At 45.4% G+C, this 16,055-nt stretch overlaps 1 non-coding gene across 1 annotated transcript; it reads right to left on the reverse strand.

Annotated features, from left to right (window-relative positions):
* Positions 1-13,043: 13,043 nt before the first annotated feature.
* Positions 13,044-13,179, reverse strand: LOC122692975. Its single transcript, XR_006340782.1, has one exon. It is a non-coding gene; the product is annotated as a small nucleolar RNA SNORA7 (small nucleolar RNA).
* Between the last annotated feature and the right edge of the window lie 2,876 nt (positions 13,180-16,055).

A 16,055-nucleotide genomic window follows, 5' to 3' on the forward strand; every position in this document is an offset into this window, starting at 1 on the left:
TGTTGAGTGAGCACCAGTCTAAAACCAGTCCAAGAGCCTCTGGACTCAGATCCAATCTCTCCCAGCCCCTTCTCTTCTCACACAAACACAACAGCTCCCAGCTCCTTCTACGTTCATCTGGAAAACGGGGCTCTCCACCCTCAGTCAGAGGCCGGGCTCACCGCCCCCGCCCCCGCACTCTGGGGTTGCAGAGGCCTCTTTGGGAGGATGTGAACTCAGCGCCCAGTCTCCCACAGAAGAGGGTGACCCGAGACTTACTGGATCCTTGGAGCAGAGCCTGGAGCACTGGGGCAGTCAGGAAGCCTGAGGTTAAGGTGCTACTGAGGTGAGGTTAAGGGCTGGAGCTGATGTTTGTCCAAAATCCAAAGAGGGGAGCCCCTGAGCACAGAAGACAATGCTTAACCCAGTTACAATGGGTAACTGGGGTGGGGATGGGGCTGAAGGGACTGGAAGCTTGTGCAAAGTTCCTGTCAGCACTGAACACTTCTGTGGTTACCCTTGTGAGATTTTCTAAGATGTTTTTAACTGGGGTAACACACACATAACAGGAAATTTTAACCGTCCTTAAGTATTCAGTTCAGTCATTTTGTAACTGAAAGCAAAGTCTGGCTGCCGGCTGCTCAAAAGCCATTCAGGAGGCCAGGTTGGTGGAAGGAAAGTTTGCTTTATTTTGGATGCCGGCAGTGGGAGGGGAGGGTTACACTCCTGCCCGAGGTAGACTCCCCTCCCAGCCCAACAGGCAGCGGGTAAGAGGTTTATGGACAGAGGGAGGAGGCTACGTGGAGAACAGCACGGTCCGCTCTGACAGTCATCTTGAACTTGGTCATCGATGGTTGGACCAGCAGCATCTTGATTGTTTTAGGTATAGTTACTCTCAGTCACAAGGTCAGTTTGTTCCCGTTTCCTTGAGGCCGTTTCTCAGAACTGGGGCAGCTGTTCTCATGGCTACAGTCCAGTCATCAGCTAGTTACTCTCTTGCAGCTGGTGGAAATGTCCATCTCCACACACTCTCAGCATACTGTCTGTAGCCCTTGAGGAGGAACTAAAGGTCTGTGACTATGCCTCGTCACCACATTATTATTATCTGTTCTCTTTTGACTGTTGTTCTTTGTTTCTGCATGCTCTCACTTCTTGGATTAAACTGATTCTTTGGCTAAGCTTATCCCACAGACAGAAGGCAGGCAGAGGACATGGGGGTCAAGGACCCTAGGGTCCTACCCCATTTCCATGTTAAGTACATTCACATTTTGTGCAACCAAACGCCAGTACATTTTTCCTCTGGCAAACAGAAACTACACATTCAACAACAACAACAACAAATCCCCCTTTATCCTTTCCCAGTTCTTGGCAATCACCTTTCTATTCTCTGTCTCGATGAATCTGACTACTCCAGGTTCTTCATTTCAGTGGAATCATCCAAAATTTGTCCTTTACTATCAGGTTTATTTTACTGAGTGTGATATCCACTAGGTCCATCCATGTTGTAGCATGTTATACTCCTTTCTCTTTAAATGCTGAATATACTCTGTTATTGGTACCTACAACAATGGCTTCACCATCCTTTGGTCAATGGGCACTGGGGTTGCTTTCATGTCTTAGTTACTGTGAATAATGGTGCTGTGAACACGAGTGGACACATGTCTCTTCCTGAGTGTGGCTTCAACTCTTCTGGGTATATCCTCAGAGGTAGGATTGCTGGATCATATGGTTCTAAGATTTTTAGCTGCTTGTGATGGAGAAGATGTTCACGTATTGAGGAATGGAGAAGTCAATCTGTCTTATACACGATTCAGCCTGAACTGTGTGTGAACTAGGACAGCCTGCCCAACCCTCACAGCACATCTGCTTTAACCGCTGAGGTAAAGGAAATCTGTTCTGAAGATGAGGGTGAACAACTCTGTTCTCACGGCATCCGTGTTAATGCTCCCTGGAAGAGAAAGTGCCCTTCTCTGTCACCAGGGTCCCGCTGTCTCACTATGTACTAAGTCTGTCTTTTTTGGAGCCTTGAAGGAATACACTCTGGCATGTTTGATGTCTGTTCTTTGTTTGGATAAAGTATAAGACTGAGCTGAAAACTCTTGCTTCAGTGAAGCGGTTCCTCAGAACTATCTGAGCATCTGTCTCCCAGAGGACAGTCCTCAGTTTGGTTCAAACAAAACCCTTTCATATTCCCATTATACATGGTTGGTTGATTATTCCTCTGGACACTTGAATTCATGGATCTCAAGGGCCCTAAGAAGGGATGTAAAACAGGGGGCCCCACTCAGACTCTGCTCCCTCCCAGCCCTCTTACACACTCAGCTCCCCACAGTCTGTACCTCCCTGAGACACTCCAGTGTGGGGGGACCCCAAGGCCAGCTGGGCCCCAACCAGGAGAAGGGGAGCTTAAGATCTCTGAGGTGAATTCAAGCAACAAAAGCATTTAACGAGCCTCGTGCCTGCATCCAGCCTTGCACAAAGGGCTGGAAGGGGACGTGACTTGGTGGTCCTCTTCTTCAAGGAGCTCTGTTTGCTGGGAAAGCTGAGCGCACAGGCAGAGAAGGAAAATGGGAGATATGAGATAAGGAGCTCTAGTCTTCAGGAAGGAGAATCTGGCAAGAGGAGGTGGAGCAGTGAAGAGGCTGGGGGTCCTGGTGAAGGGTTGACTAGATTCTGAAATCCATCATGTGACCCATAAGATAAGACCCAGGACACAGGCCATCAAAACAGAACTTAAATGTAGTAGTTGAGTCTTACATTAACTTTTTTTTTAAATTGAAGTATAGTTGACTTGCAATATTGTAAATTTTTTTTTTTAAGGCAACCACACAAAGTGGGGGATTCCCTGGTGACTCAGAAAGTGAACAGTCGGCCTACAATGTGGGCGCCCTGAGTTTTATCACTTTCACTTTAAGCTGTTGTGGAGAGTTTAGATACTATCCCTCTGTTACAGGAATTAACCTCTAAGTGGCGTAATACCTCCACAGACAAACTGCAGTTCTGCTCACGAGTTGTGAAATATTTAGGCCGTTTCATATCTAAGGAAGAATGTTGATTGATTCTGAAAGAATTAAGGGAACCCTGGCTTTCTGAGCTCCCGATCACTCGGGGGATTTCTACGTCTAGCCAGACATTGGGAGGATTAGGTGCCTAGATGTCCCTGCGTTGCCCACGCTCTCTATGCATTACTAAACTCTACCCAACCAGACCCAACTGAATTAATAAAAAGGCTATCAATGCTTTAACATCTGCATTAGCCCAGGCTCCAGCAGTAAGCCATCCTAACTATAAATTACCAAGTTTAATCTTCATGCATGAAGATAGAGGCCTCACCTGGGGTATATTAACTCAGAGGCAGGTGACCAGCTTTGACCCATTGGCTATCCCAGCCCAGCAGTTAGATCTGTAGCTGATGGCAGGTTTGGCCACTTGCCACTCAACAGACAATAAATCAAGGGACAGGCTTCCGTAGAGAAGAAAGATGCTTTATTCAGAAAAGCTAGCGATCTGGGGAGAAGGTGGACTTGTAGCCATCTCCTCAGCCAAAACAATCTTTAAAGGGAAACAGTCTCAGTTAATCATTAAGGCGGGAGGTCAGATTCTCTGTCATTCTTCCGTTGCTGCAAGCCAGCTGACTTCCCTCTGTCTTCCCTGGAACATTGTCTTGCTCAAGTGACTGACCCGCAACTGGAGGTTCTCTTGCCCTTGTGGTCCACTTGCAAATTTACCAAGAGGAAGCTAGGGGCAGAGAGTCAAGCATTCTTAAACTACTTAATTCTTCTTCTTTTTTTCTTTTTCTGGCCACATCCTGCAGCATGCGACCCCATGGACTGTAACCCACCAGGCTCCTCTGTCCATGGGAATCTCCAGGCAAGAATACTGGAGTGGGTAGCCATTCCCTTCTCCCAGGGGTCTTCCCAACCAAGGGTCAGACCCAGGCCTCTTGCATTGCAGGCAGATTCTTTATCAATGAGCCACCAGCGAAGCCCCTGAAACATCTCAGTTTCCATTATGGATGATCTCACCTGGACTACAAATGAGACACTGAAGCTGAATAATCACTTACCTCTGTGTCTATCTCCATAGAGATTGTTAAGTCCAGCCGAATTGTTGGGTACAAACCATGCATGTCTAACACATTGCATTTTTTTCTGAGCCAAAAAAAAAAAAAAGCAGAATTGCCCTTCAGCTAACAACATTATTGGAATCTGGAGTTACAGTCTAAGAACTGCTCATCCTGGGAACCAAGGGAGGTAAAATATTCCCTTTAGGGATTTCCCTGGTGGTCCAGTGGCTAAGACTCCATGTTCCCAATGTTGAGGGCCTGGGTTCAGTCTCTGGCTGGGGAACGAGATGCCACATGTCACAAGTACAGGTCCTGCATGCCACAGCTAGGACCTGGCACAGCCAAATAAAGCAAATAATTTTTTTAAACACCTCTATAGGTGTCATACTTATTCCCCGGAAATTTTTACTTACGCTAACACCGTGTTAGTAAAATTGTGTTCCACTTGAAGATTCATTGATTCCCTTTTCCTTTTAGCCTGTGTTCTAGACCATATCTTAAAACAGATATGCTGCTTCTGCAGCACGGCCATAATCAAGTCTTTTCAAACCCCTATGGTATGAATCACCAACCCTAAAGAAGTCGGGTTCATTTTTGTTTTACTCATTTACAGCATTGTATGAAAGAACTCTCAGTTCTGGTGCAGCTCATTAGCATGTGTGTGCCTGCTCAGTCATGTCTGACTCTTTGTGACCCCATGGACTGTAGCCTGCCAGGCTCCTCTGTCCATGGGATTCTCCAGGCAAGAGTACTGGAGTGGGTTTCCATTGCCTCCTCCAGGAGACCTTCCTGATCCAGGGGTCGAACCCAAGTCTCTTATATCTCCTGCATTGGCAGGCAGGTTCTTCATCACCAGTACCACCTGGGTAGCTCCCATTAGCATGTAGTCAAGTATAGATGGTTTGTCTGGTGATGAGGACCATGAAAATTCACCTAGGCAGAGTAAACTGGGATGGGTGTGGGAGCAGCTGTCCTGGCTGGGTTAGTCCGGAAGTCCCCTCAGTGTTGGAGCTGAGCCCTTGATGAAGTAAAGCATGTAACCATGGTAGGGAAATACCTGAAGATTCACTGGAAGGACTGATGTCAAAGCTGAAGCTCCAATACTTTGGCCACCTGATGCTAAGAGCCAATGCATTGGAAAAGCCCCTGATACTGGGAAAGATTGAGAGCAGGAAGAGAAGGGGGGCAGCAGAGGATGAGATGGTTGGATGGCATCACTTGACTCCATGGACACGAGTTTGAGTAAACTCCAGGAGTTGGCGATGGAGAGGGAAGCCTGGCCTGCTGCAGTCCATGGGGTCGCTAAGAGTCGGACGCAACTGAGCGACTGAACAGTAACAAGGATGGTAAGGAGGCTGGGGGTGGGGAATGAAAGAGATTGATATCGGGTGGGGTGAGGGGAGGTGGATGAAGAAGTTTGGTACAGGAGGTCAAAAGCCCGGCAGGATGCACACTCTGGACAGACTACCCGCCCAGCCCCGGCCAGTTCCTCCAGTCCAACCATCCTTCCTGCCCATAGTTTAGACCTTGTGGAGAATTCATGGATCTGGCAGAGTTTCTGAAAGTGATGAAGAGCCATGATGATCCAATCCCTTCGATGAGATTTCCACATTCCAAGTTCTTGCTGAAAGTACAAACCTTCTGGAGAGATGCCTCGCTGAATTCCCCAATGGCATGCCGGATTGAACAAGTGAACTATAAGATATGCAGTACAATTTGAAATTCAGATAAACAATGGATGATGTTTTAATACAAATGTCTCATATATTGAATATTTGGGGCATGTGCAAAAGTTTGAAAGTGTTAGCTCCGTTGTGTCCAATTCTTTTCAACCCTATGGACTGTAGCCTGCCAGCCAGGCTCCTCTGTCCATGAGATTTCCCAGGCAAGAGTACTGGAGTGGGTTGCCATTCCCTTCTCCAGGGCATCTTTCTGACCCAGGGATTGAACCTGGGTCTTCTGCATTGCAAGTGAATTCTTTACTATCTGAGCCACCAGGGAAACCCTCATTTGGGACATTCTTTAGGAAAAAAAAAAAATGAGTTGCTATTGAAGTGAGGAAATGACTTGTTATTTAAGCCTGTAATATATGAAAATGCTTCTTTGAATAGCAGACGATTCATTGTTTACTCGAAATCCAAATGTTACTGAGCATCCTGAATTTTTTTTTTAACATCCTGTATTTTATTCGGTCACCTCTTCTGCCACCCAGAGGTCTGTGAGTGCACTTGCCTGGCAGAACCATCTCTTCACCTTTGTTGATGTGGCCAGATGGCTCTAAGTCCCACATGGGAAGATATCATTTCTGATTGAGAAACATGTGTGGGGGCAAGAAGCTATATCAAACACTACTACTGTTGGGATGGGTGAACTCAAGAATGACATGTGTTCTCAAGGAACTTACGGCCCTAGCAGAGCAGAGAAAATCACATCATGAAATAAAATAGAGACCGATGAACAATCTTCCCTTTTCTGCTTCTCCATCACCCAGACCCTTCCCCATAATACTATATTCCCTTTGTTCTAGTCTATATTGTAGAACTTGAGCGATTTGACCTATAAGGGTGTCCCACGGCCTGGATTTTTCTGGCCAAATCTTCCTGGTCCAATGGTCCTTGGTCTTTATTTCCTGCCAGTTGACAGTAAGGTCTGGAATTGGTTCAGATGGTTATACCTAGTATGCTTCCTGTTCATTTTGTAACATTTTATTTCATTTTTTTTTTTTAAAGTTCCCATCTTCAAAAAAAAAAAAAATCATTACAATAGAAGCTTCTGAGTATGACCCTCCCCACCCTGGAAAAAAAAAAAAAATGTGGTCTGTTTTGCAAAGAAAAAGAGAGGGTACTTTGGTCTTGTCAGGAACATATTTTCTGAGGAAATGGCATTTACCTTTAAAAGGATACACAGGGTGGTGATTAGCTAGCTAAAAGCATTCCAGGCAGAGTGGATCAGGCTGAGAGCCCTCTTCAGAAAAGAAATAATGGACAGTGAGTGGGCTGACATCTAACAAGACAGAAGGGTAATGATGATGCAGAGCTTACAGGGATACAGTTATTTAAGTCCCTGTAAGGGCTGGTAAGAATTTGCCTTTACAAGGACTTTGGTTCCATTAATGTGTTTTTTTTTTTTTTTTTGAGCTGGGTTTAGGTCAGGATAATTATGCGCGTTTTGAAAAGAACATTGTGGTCTAGCTCCAGAGCAAATCCCGGAGAGGCCAGAGTGGATGTAGGGCAAGTGCAGAAAGGGATGCTCACAGAGCATCCTCCTCCAGGTGAGAAGCTGCCACCCAGTGAGATGCAGCAGGAGGAAGCGGCTTGTTTGCAGGGTGGATCCTTTAGCAGCTGCAATCAAGGCCTTTAAGTCTGAAGAATGGGAGTGTGTATGAAAGGAACGCGAGTGTATACAACAGGTTACGGATGCAGATCAACAAGCCAAGTTTGACCGAAGTGACCTGCACACGTCTCTGTGTGGGTGCTCAGTCGCCAATTTGTGTCCGACTCTTTGTGACCCCATGGACTGCAGCATGCCGGACTTCCCTCACCATCTCCTGGAGTTTGCTCAAATTCATGTCCACTGAGTCGGTGATGCCATCCAACCATCTCATCCTCTGTCATCCCCTTCTCCTCCTGCACTCCATCTTTCCCAGCATCAGGGTCTTTTCCAGTGAGTCAGCATTGCGCATCAGGTGGCAAAAGTATTGGAGCCTCAGCTTCAGCATCAGTCCTTCCAGTGAATCTTCAGGGTTGCTTTCCTTTAGGATGGACTGGCTCAATCTACTTGCAATTCAAGGGGCTCTCAAGAGTCTCCATCAGCACCACAGTTCAGAACCACCAGGGGAACCAGCAAATGCTTTTTGGATTTAACTGTCACCATAGTATTTTTCACTTTGAAGTACAACCTCAATGTCTCAGCAGTTTGGTTTCTCACTGTTTTTTTTCCAGCAGAACGAGTTTCACTTCCACGGACTATTTGTTCATATCTTTTGCCTACTTGGGGACACATATTTCCAAAGATATTTGATCATTTGTTTGGGGATGTACCCCAGTCCCCTCTGTTCACAAGAGGCTGATCTGAATGATTCTAGCATCCCCTTATTTTATGCCACCCTCACTCACCCTGACTATAACACCATAAAATTGGAATTTTTTTTTTTTTTCATTGTGCTGTGTGGAATGCTGGATCTGAGGTCTCCAACCAGGGATTTAACCCTGCCTTGATAGTGAAAGCAGAGTCTTAGCCACGGGACCACCAGAGAATTTCATTCCTTTCCTGGTCACCCCCATTTTTTAAAAAATGATTTTTTATTGGAGTATAGTTGATCTACAATGTTGTGTTAGTTTCAGGTCCCAACAAACTGATTCAATTCTTTTTCAGATTTTTTCCCCATATAGGTCATTACAGAGTATTGAATAAAATTTCCTGTGCTATACAGTAGGTCCTTGTTGATTATTTTATATACAGTAGTGTGCATATGTTAATCCTAAATCCTAATTTATATCTCCTACAAAGAAAATGCAGTTTTCAATATCCTCATTGGAAAAAAATGAGATTGGGCATAGTGGGAAAACTATGTAAAGTGACTGACATCATGGCTTACTTGTGAAAACCTTATCATATTAATCTTATCTCATTAATTGGTAGGCAATACTTTGGCCACCTGATGTAAAGAGTGGATTCTTTGGAAAAGACCCTGATGCTGGGAAAGATTGAAGGCAAAAGAGAAGAAGGCGACAGAGGATGCGATGGTTGGATAGCATCACGGACTCAATGGACATGAGTCTGAGCAAACTCAGAGAGATCGTGAAGGACAGAGAAGCTTGGCATGCTGCAGTCCATAGGGTCTCAAAGAGTCAGACGAGACTTAAGTGACTGAACGACAATAACAAACCTGAGGCCAAAAAAAAAAAAACAACCCAACAAAAACAAAAAAATACCAGAAGCCTCCAGTAGGTGGGGATAACAACACAAATTAGATCTGGAGGTCTCCGAGTGTAAATCCTGGCTTGTAGGAGCTCCATGATTTTTAAGCAAGGGGCTTGACATCTCTGAGTCCTTAAGTCACTATGAGAACTGCATTAGCCATGTCCAGGATAAATAAATGAAAGTACATGATCTTTACGCACTGGGAATGAGGATTTGCTAAATAAAGCCATAATCTGAGCTACTTGCTCAGACTGAACCAGGGCTCAGTGAAATCACTGTGAGTCCATTTCACCCACTCAGCCAGCTTTCTGCAGACCAGCACCCACGCTGAATGATACCAGAGATGTGTCTGCCTTGGTGTCGGCTTTAAGGTGTTCCCACTTTGATGGAGAAGACAGTCACAGCCCAGGTGGCACAAACAACAGATTGCTTGTGTTGATTTAAAAAAGAACGCACGAAGCGAGAGTTGGGAGCCAAGGAAGTGTGCGCGCTTGTGATTGTCGCACAGCCGTGTCCGACTCTGTGCGACCCCATGGACTGCAGCCCGCCAGGCTCCTCTGTCCATGGGGATTCTCCAGGCAAGAATACTGGAGTAGATTGCCATGCCCTCCTCCAGGGGATCTTCCCCATTCAGGGATCAAACCCAGGTTTCCCGCATTGCAGGCAGATTCTTTACCCACTGAGCCACCAGGGAAGCCCCCAAGTAAGTTTATTTGGGGGCAAAATGAGGACCGCAGCTGGAGAGACAGCACCTCAGGCAGCTCTGAGAAACTGCTCCAAAGAGGCAGGGGGAAGGTCAGCTATGTATGTGATTTCGGGGAAGTGTATGCAATCAAGCACTTTTTTTTTTTTTTTTGCAAGTTTCTACTAGTCACGAGGAGCAGACATCACCATGTAGGATTTTAGTGCTTTCCTAGATATGGGGATATCCTAGATACAAGAACTGGGCTCATAAAATCAACTCCTGGAAATATCTTTCTGAAGACCTGTCCTGCCAGTTTTTCCTGGAGTACAGACTGCCTCCTTTTGTTACTCTGCTCGCCACACAATAGGCCAATGAATCTGAGAGAGGAGGTGTTGAGGCAAGGAAGAGATTTAATAATCCGAATCCAGCAGACGGAGAAGAGGGCAGGCTAGCACCTCAAAATCACCGTCTTATTGGGGTCTAGATGCCAGGTTCTTTTACAGATGTGAGAGAAAGAAGCAATGAGGAACTAAAGTCAAAAGGCACAATAGAAAGGGAGAGGAAGTGAGGAAGTACAATGGAAGGGTCTTCAGTCTTGCAAAACATCTCCAAGGGGATGTCCAGCCTTCCGAAGGGGTGTGTTAATCTGTCCTGTTCACAGGTGGGGAGGAACAAATTATCTCTCCGTGAGCTGAACAAAGGCACTTTAGTTTGCAGACAAGCAGAGGGGCAGGGTCCTCCAGGCAAGCCATTAAGTATGATTATAATAATAAAGGCAAGTCAAAGAAAGAGTTTCCAACCTGGAGTCAGAATTGGCCTCCTCTCTGCAACAGGTTCTGCTCTCCACCCTGAGCTCCTTTCAGGAGGTGTTGAAGGTCAGCAGCTGCAGCAGCATCGGATTTAATCCTTGCAGAGGTAGATGGCAAGTGCCAATCTGTAGCTGACGCATGTTGAGTCACAGATTTCACTCACTAAAAAGAAGTTTTCACTCCAAAATAAAGTCCTGGGGGTAACTGCAGACATGTGTCTTCCTGGGGGCTTACACCTCTTTCTCAAAATTTGTTTCTAGTCTACTTAGCCCCTCTTCTTTCTCCACATTCACCCCCAAATTTGCTTTCCTGTCCAGTTAGCTGATTTGTCAGCTGGGACCACACTTTGCCGGTGTCTCAGGGTACCCATCTGTGAAATGTGTATCTGCTACATGCTTTCACTGCCCAAGGTGCTAGAAGCCACAGGCCTTAGCCCCCAAAACAAAGCTTTTCAGATTAAACTTTTTATCCTGCTAATGTGAGTTTTAACAACACCTTTACATACCCCCACCCTACTATGCTTGCCTGTCTTACTTCCCTTTGAAATGGGGGCCCACATGGAATCCCAGAGTTCAGGTAAAATAATCTTTAATTCCCAAATTATCCTTATTTGTGTGTGTGTTGTTTGTTTTTTTGGACTGTGCTGTGAGGCAAATGCAAACCTGAGTTCCCCAACTAGAGATTTCAACCCGCACCCCCTGCAGTGGAAGCAGTCTTTAACACTGGACCACCAGGGAAGTTCCTTTTGTCCCCAAATTATATCTATCCCCAAATAAAAACAATTCAGCTGCTGAAGATGCAGAAAGAAATCTTAGATAAGCTTCATCTTCCTCCCCAGAAAACAGCTGCCCTCAACCACCTCCTGCAAGGGAAGTTTCCTGTAAATCAGTTGCCAAGGCAGAAGGCCATAGCCCGAGCATCAGAAGGCCCCACAGAACTTTCTGTACCCTCCGACTGAAGCCCCTATACAGCCTCCTTCAGTTCAAGTGTTAATTGCCCAGTCGTGTCCGACTCTTTGAGACATGGTGGACTGTGGCCCGCCAGGCTCCTCTGTCCATGGGCTTCTCTAGGCAAGGGTACTGGAGTGGGTTGCCATTTCCTTCTCCAGGGGATTTCCCAACCCAGGGGTCAAACCCAGGTCTCCTGCATTGCAGGCGGATTCTACACCATCTGAGCCACCAGGGAAGCTTTATGTAAAAGTTCCTCTAGTTTCTCAATAGCGGGAGGTCCCTCATGCACTTGTTAATAAGCTTCTTTTCTCCTGTTAATTTCGCTGTTAGTTTTCTGGCCTTCAACTACTAGACCTCTTTGAAAGAGGAAAAAGTTTTCCCTCCCAAAGCTTTCTTTAGAATATCTTTCAGAGGATCTCAAATCAGGGGAGTCACCTGTACCATCCCCACCACCCAGTGGCCATATACAGCTCTTGGCTTTCTCAGGTTCTGAGTCCTTGAGCACGGACCCCAAGTACTAAGGGATTATATCTCCCTTTCTTACCAGTGAGTTAGGACCCAGAAAATAGATTTCAGCTAATACCTAATGAATAAATAAATTGCTCACAAGAAGTCTTCAGGAATAATCAGTGAAATTGGATTTTGGAAACTAAAAAAACTGCCCTTGTAAATCCTAAACAGATAAAAAAGAAAATGAGATTAAGCCCCACCCCAAACCTCTTCAGGATTCTAGTCATCCAAGAGGAATTCCCTGTTAAATGCTCTTTGTTCTATGTGTTAAAAATATCTTTTTGTACCTAGCTTATGAGACTCAGTTCTTTGAAGTGAGTTGGACATCTGAAACCTCTTTTTCAGAAGCTGTAATGCCTTTGAATATTTTCTAGACCTCTTCCCTGTCAATGGAAAGTCAGTCGATCTAAGAAAAAAATGGAAGACTTTATTCCAGCTGAATCTGAGGATCAGCAGGGCTCAGAAAATAAAGAATTCCTCTGCAATGCAGGAGACCCAACTTTGATCCCTGGGTCAGGAAGATCCCCTGGAGAAGGAAATGGCAACCCACTCCAGTATTCTTGCCTGGGAAATCCCAAGGACAGAGGAGCCTGGCAAAGAGTTGGACAGGAACTCTTTAAATACTTAAAGAGTTTAAATATGAACAGAAGCAACTCATACACACACAAGACTAATCTTGGTGGGTCCTGTGACTCCTTACAAGATCTTGAAGGAATTCTCTTTGTTTTGTTTTGTTTGCCTTGCTGCAAGACTCTCAGGATCTTAGTCACCCCACCAGGAATCAAACCCATGCCCCTTACAGTGGAAATGTGGTCATAACCATTGGACCACTGGGGAATTTCCTGAGCTTCAGATTTAACTGATCATCCTGTATTTTGCCTGGTAACTTCAGACTAAGGAGGTGAATTTTTTTTTCCCACCTGTTTTTTTTTTTTTTTTAATTGAAATAAAGTTGATTTACAATGTTGTGTTAATTTCTGCTGTATAACAAAGTGACAAAGCTATACATATATATAAATATTTTAAAAATATTCTTTTCCATTATGGTTTATCTCAGGATACTGAATACAATTCCCTGTGTTATTCAGTACGACCTTAATTCTTTTTTTTTCTTTTTCTTCTCTTGTTGCAGAGTGTCTTCCAATGACCAGATACTGAGCAAACTGGGAATGGAATGGGTACCTCTGCCAGGCTTTCCCTCCTGACTCCGAAGCCGGCAGAATACAAGCCATTCTCCAGATGCGATCCTGGGAGCTTACCTTAATTCTTAATTAATTAAATTTTAAAGAGCTAAGCATGGCTAATGGTTATTGTGTTGGAAACACAGAGTTGATGGTAAAAATGAGTCCAGAGGGCAGATAACAGGACCTAGTTATTGAGATGGTTCCCAGGGCTGAGCAGAGAGGTCCTTCCTGGCCCATCCCTTCCCTCCCTTATCTCCAAACCTTCATCACTTCAGCATGTTCTTTCTCTTTTTTTTTCTTAAAGTACATCATCAGTAAAAACCCATCTGAGTGTGGAATCCTAGAATAAATGGTATGGCTCTGAGTGTTTAACAGTGCAGGTTCTGGAACAAGTAACAAAGAAAAAAAAAATCCACTGGACACTTGTTAAAAGTTGGTGAAGACTTGGGAATTCCCAGGTGGTCCAGTGATTAGGACTTCATGCTTTGGTCCTTGCCCCCCACACCATGTTCTCTGCCTGCCTTTTGCCTGTGGAACACTGTAGTCAAAGAATAAGTTTGATCAGAGAAGGGAGAAATGCTGAAACAAAGGAAAACAATCAAAGAGGACTAAATAATAATGTAGTCATTAGACATAGTCAAGGACCTTTAGTTCACCCTCAAGAGCTATAGACAATATTCTGAGCCATATCCTGTGAGCTGTCCTATAGACACCAAAGCAGCAGGTGGAGAAGTTAACTACAGGGCGACCTGACTGCACCCCGGACATGAGCTGCCACAATTCAGAGAATTGGCTGGAAAGAAGTGGGAACAAACGGACCCTGAAACTGAAGATTAACTGCAACTAACACAATCAAGCTGATTCTGCTCAGACCACTGATGACCAATTTGAAGCTGACTGTTGGAGATGACTGTGCTGTTTCTGCATGTAGCACCACCCCCCATCTATAAAAACTCTCACCCCCTTCTTGTTGGGGGGGGGGTGAAGTCCACCACCCTCCCCCAACCTAGTTGCCAGCATCTGAAATAAAGCCTGGCCTGATTATCTGCTGTTGAGTGGCAGGCAGCCAGACCCCACACACGCTTTTGGTAACACTTTTTGCCCAGGGCCCAGGTTCAATTCCTGGTCAGGGAACTAAGATCCCACAAGTGGCACAGTGCAGCCAAAAAAAAAAGGGGGGGGGGGGATACAGATTAGTCAACTGCAAATTGGTGCTTGACTCTACAAGGGTTAAATCATGAGCTGCTGCAGCTGTTGCCCTTCAACACGGCTTGAAAGGAGCTCTCAGAAAGGAGGCACGCTGTGCTCAGTGGAAAAACTGGCAGGACAGGTCTTCAGAAATTTAAATATTTTCAGGAACTGATTTTATGAGCCCAATTCTTGTATCTCCTCATATCTAGGAAAGCACTAAAATCCTTCTTGGTGATGTCTGCTCCTCGTGATTAGCAGAAACCTTCTGCAGAAAAAAAAAAAAAAAAAGAAGTGCTTGATTGCATAACTTCTCTTCCCCAAAATCACATACATACTGACCTTCCCCCTGCCTCTCTGGAGCCATTTCTCAGAGCTATCTGACGTTCTGTCTCTAGACTGCAGTCATCATTTTGTCCCAAATAAAACTTAACTCGCAACTCATATAGTGCTTCCTTTCCTTCTTTCTTTCTTAAGTCAACAAGGCTTAACAGAAACAGACTAACAGATTTAGAGAAGGAATTTATGATTACCGGGGTGGGGAGGAGGGGGAAAGACAGACTGGGAGTTTAGGATGGACACGGACACACTGCTATTTGAAAACAGGTAACCAACAAGGACCTGCTGTATGGCACAGGACCTCTACTCAAAATTCTATGATAACCTAAATTGGAAAGGAATTTGAAAAAGAATGTGTGCTATGCCCAGTTGAGTCTGACTCAACTCAGAGCCCCCCAAGCTCCTCTGTCCAGTGGGATTTTCCAGGCAAGAAACCCGGAGTGAGTTGGCATTTCCTCCTCCGAGGGGTTCTTCCCAACCCAGGAATTGAACCTGGGTCTCCTGTATTGCAGGCAGATTCTTTACCATCTGAGCCACCAGGGAAGCCCATGGGGATTGAGACTGGGCTCAAATTCAGGGAGTAAGAGTCAACAGCAGAGTGAAGGTGAGTGAGTGGATGGAAAATTACCAGCAGGAGACCTCATGGTGCGGGGATGCTTACTAACTTGCTTAACAGGATTCCTGCTGAAAGCAAGCCAAGGCCTTAGACATCAGGGGTGTAGGATGAGGAACTTGATCAGAGATCAGAAGTTATCAGCTATCAAGGGTGGGGTGGAGACAGGCAGATTTTTTTTTTTTATTTGCGAAGATTGGACGGGAGGGCCACGGGCAGGTCAAGGTCAAGGTGTAGTTAAGAGGCTGGAGGGGAGCCTGACTCAATCAGGCTTAAGTCAGAGTATAGGTCAGTATTGTCCAGAAGGAAGAAATGTGCCTCTACTCTTCTAGGTTCTCTTGTTCTAAATTGACATGAGACCAAGAATTCCCTGGTGAACCAGTAACTGGGACCCGGTGCTACCACTACAGGGGGAAGACTGGGACACGACTGAGCGACTGGACAGCAATACATGAGGAGCCTCAGGGAAATGGAGTAACTAGCCAGAATGGCCAAAACCTTTGCCTTTACAAGCCACCTTCAGCTAAAGACAAAAGAAGATGCTGAGGCTGGTGGAATGGGACTTGAGAGAAGGTCAATTCACATGGAGATGGAAAGCAAATCAAACATTTGCTTGGGCTGGGCTGGGACAATGGAACACAGAGGGGAGTCTGATCTCCAGGCCTCCAGGTTCGTCCCCATCTTGATACACACACACTTGCCACATAGTCTTTGTAGACGTCGCTGGTGGTAGCTTTATTCTGGGAACAGGTTCTCTCTTTTCTTTTCATGTGTAAATTTCTTAATTTTTGGCAGCACCTTGTGGGATG

The sequence above is a fragment of the Cervus elaphus genome, chromosome 4 (assembly GCF_910594005.1).
Source record: "Cervus elaphus chromosome 4, mCerEla1.1, whole genome shotgun sequence".
NCBI lineage: Eukaryota > Metazoa > Chordata > Mammalia > Artiodactyla > Cervidae > Cervus > Cervus elaphus.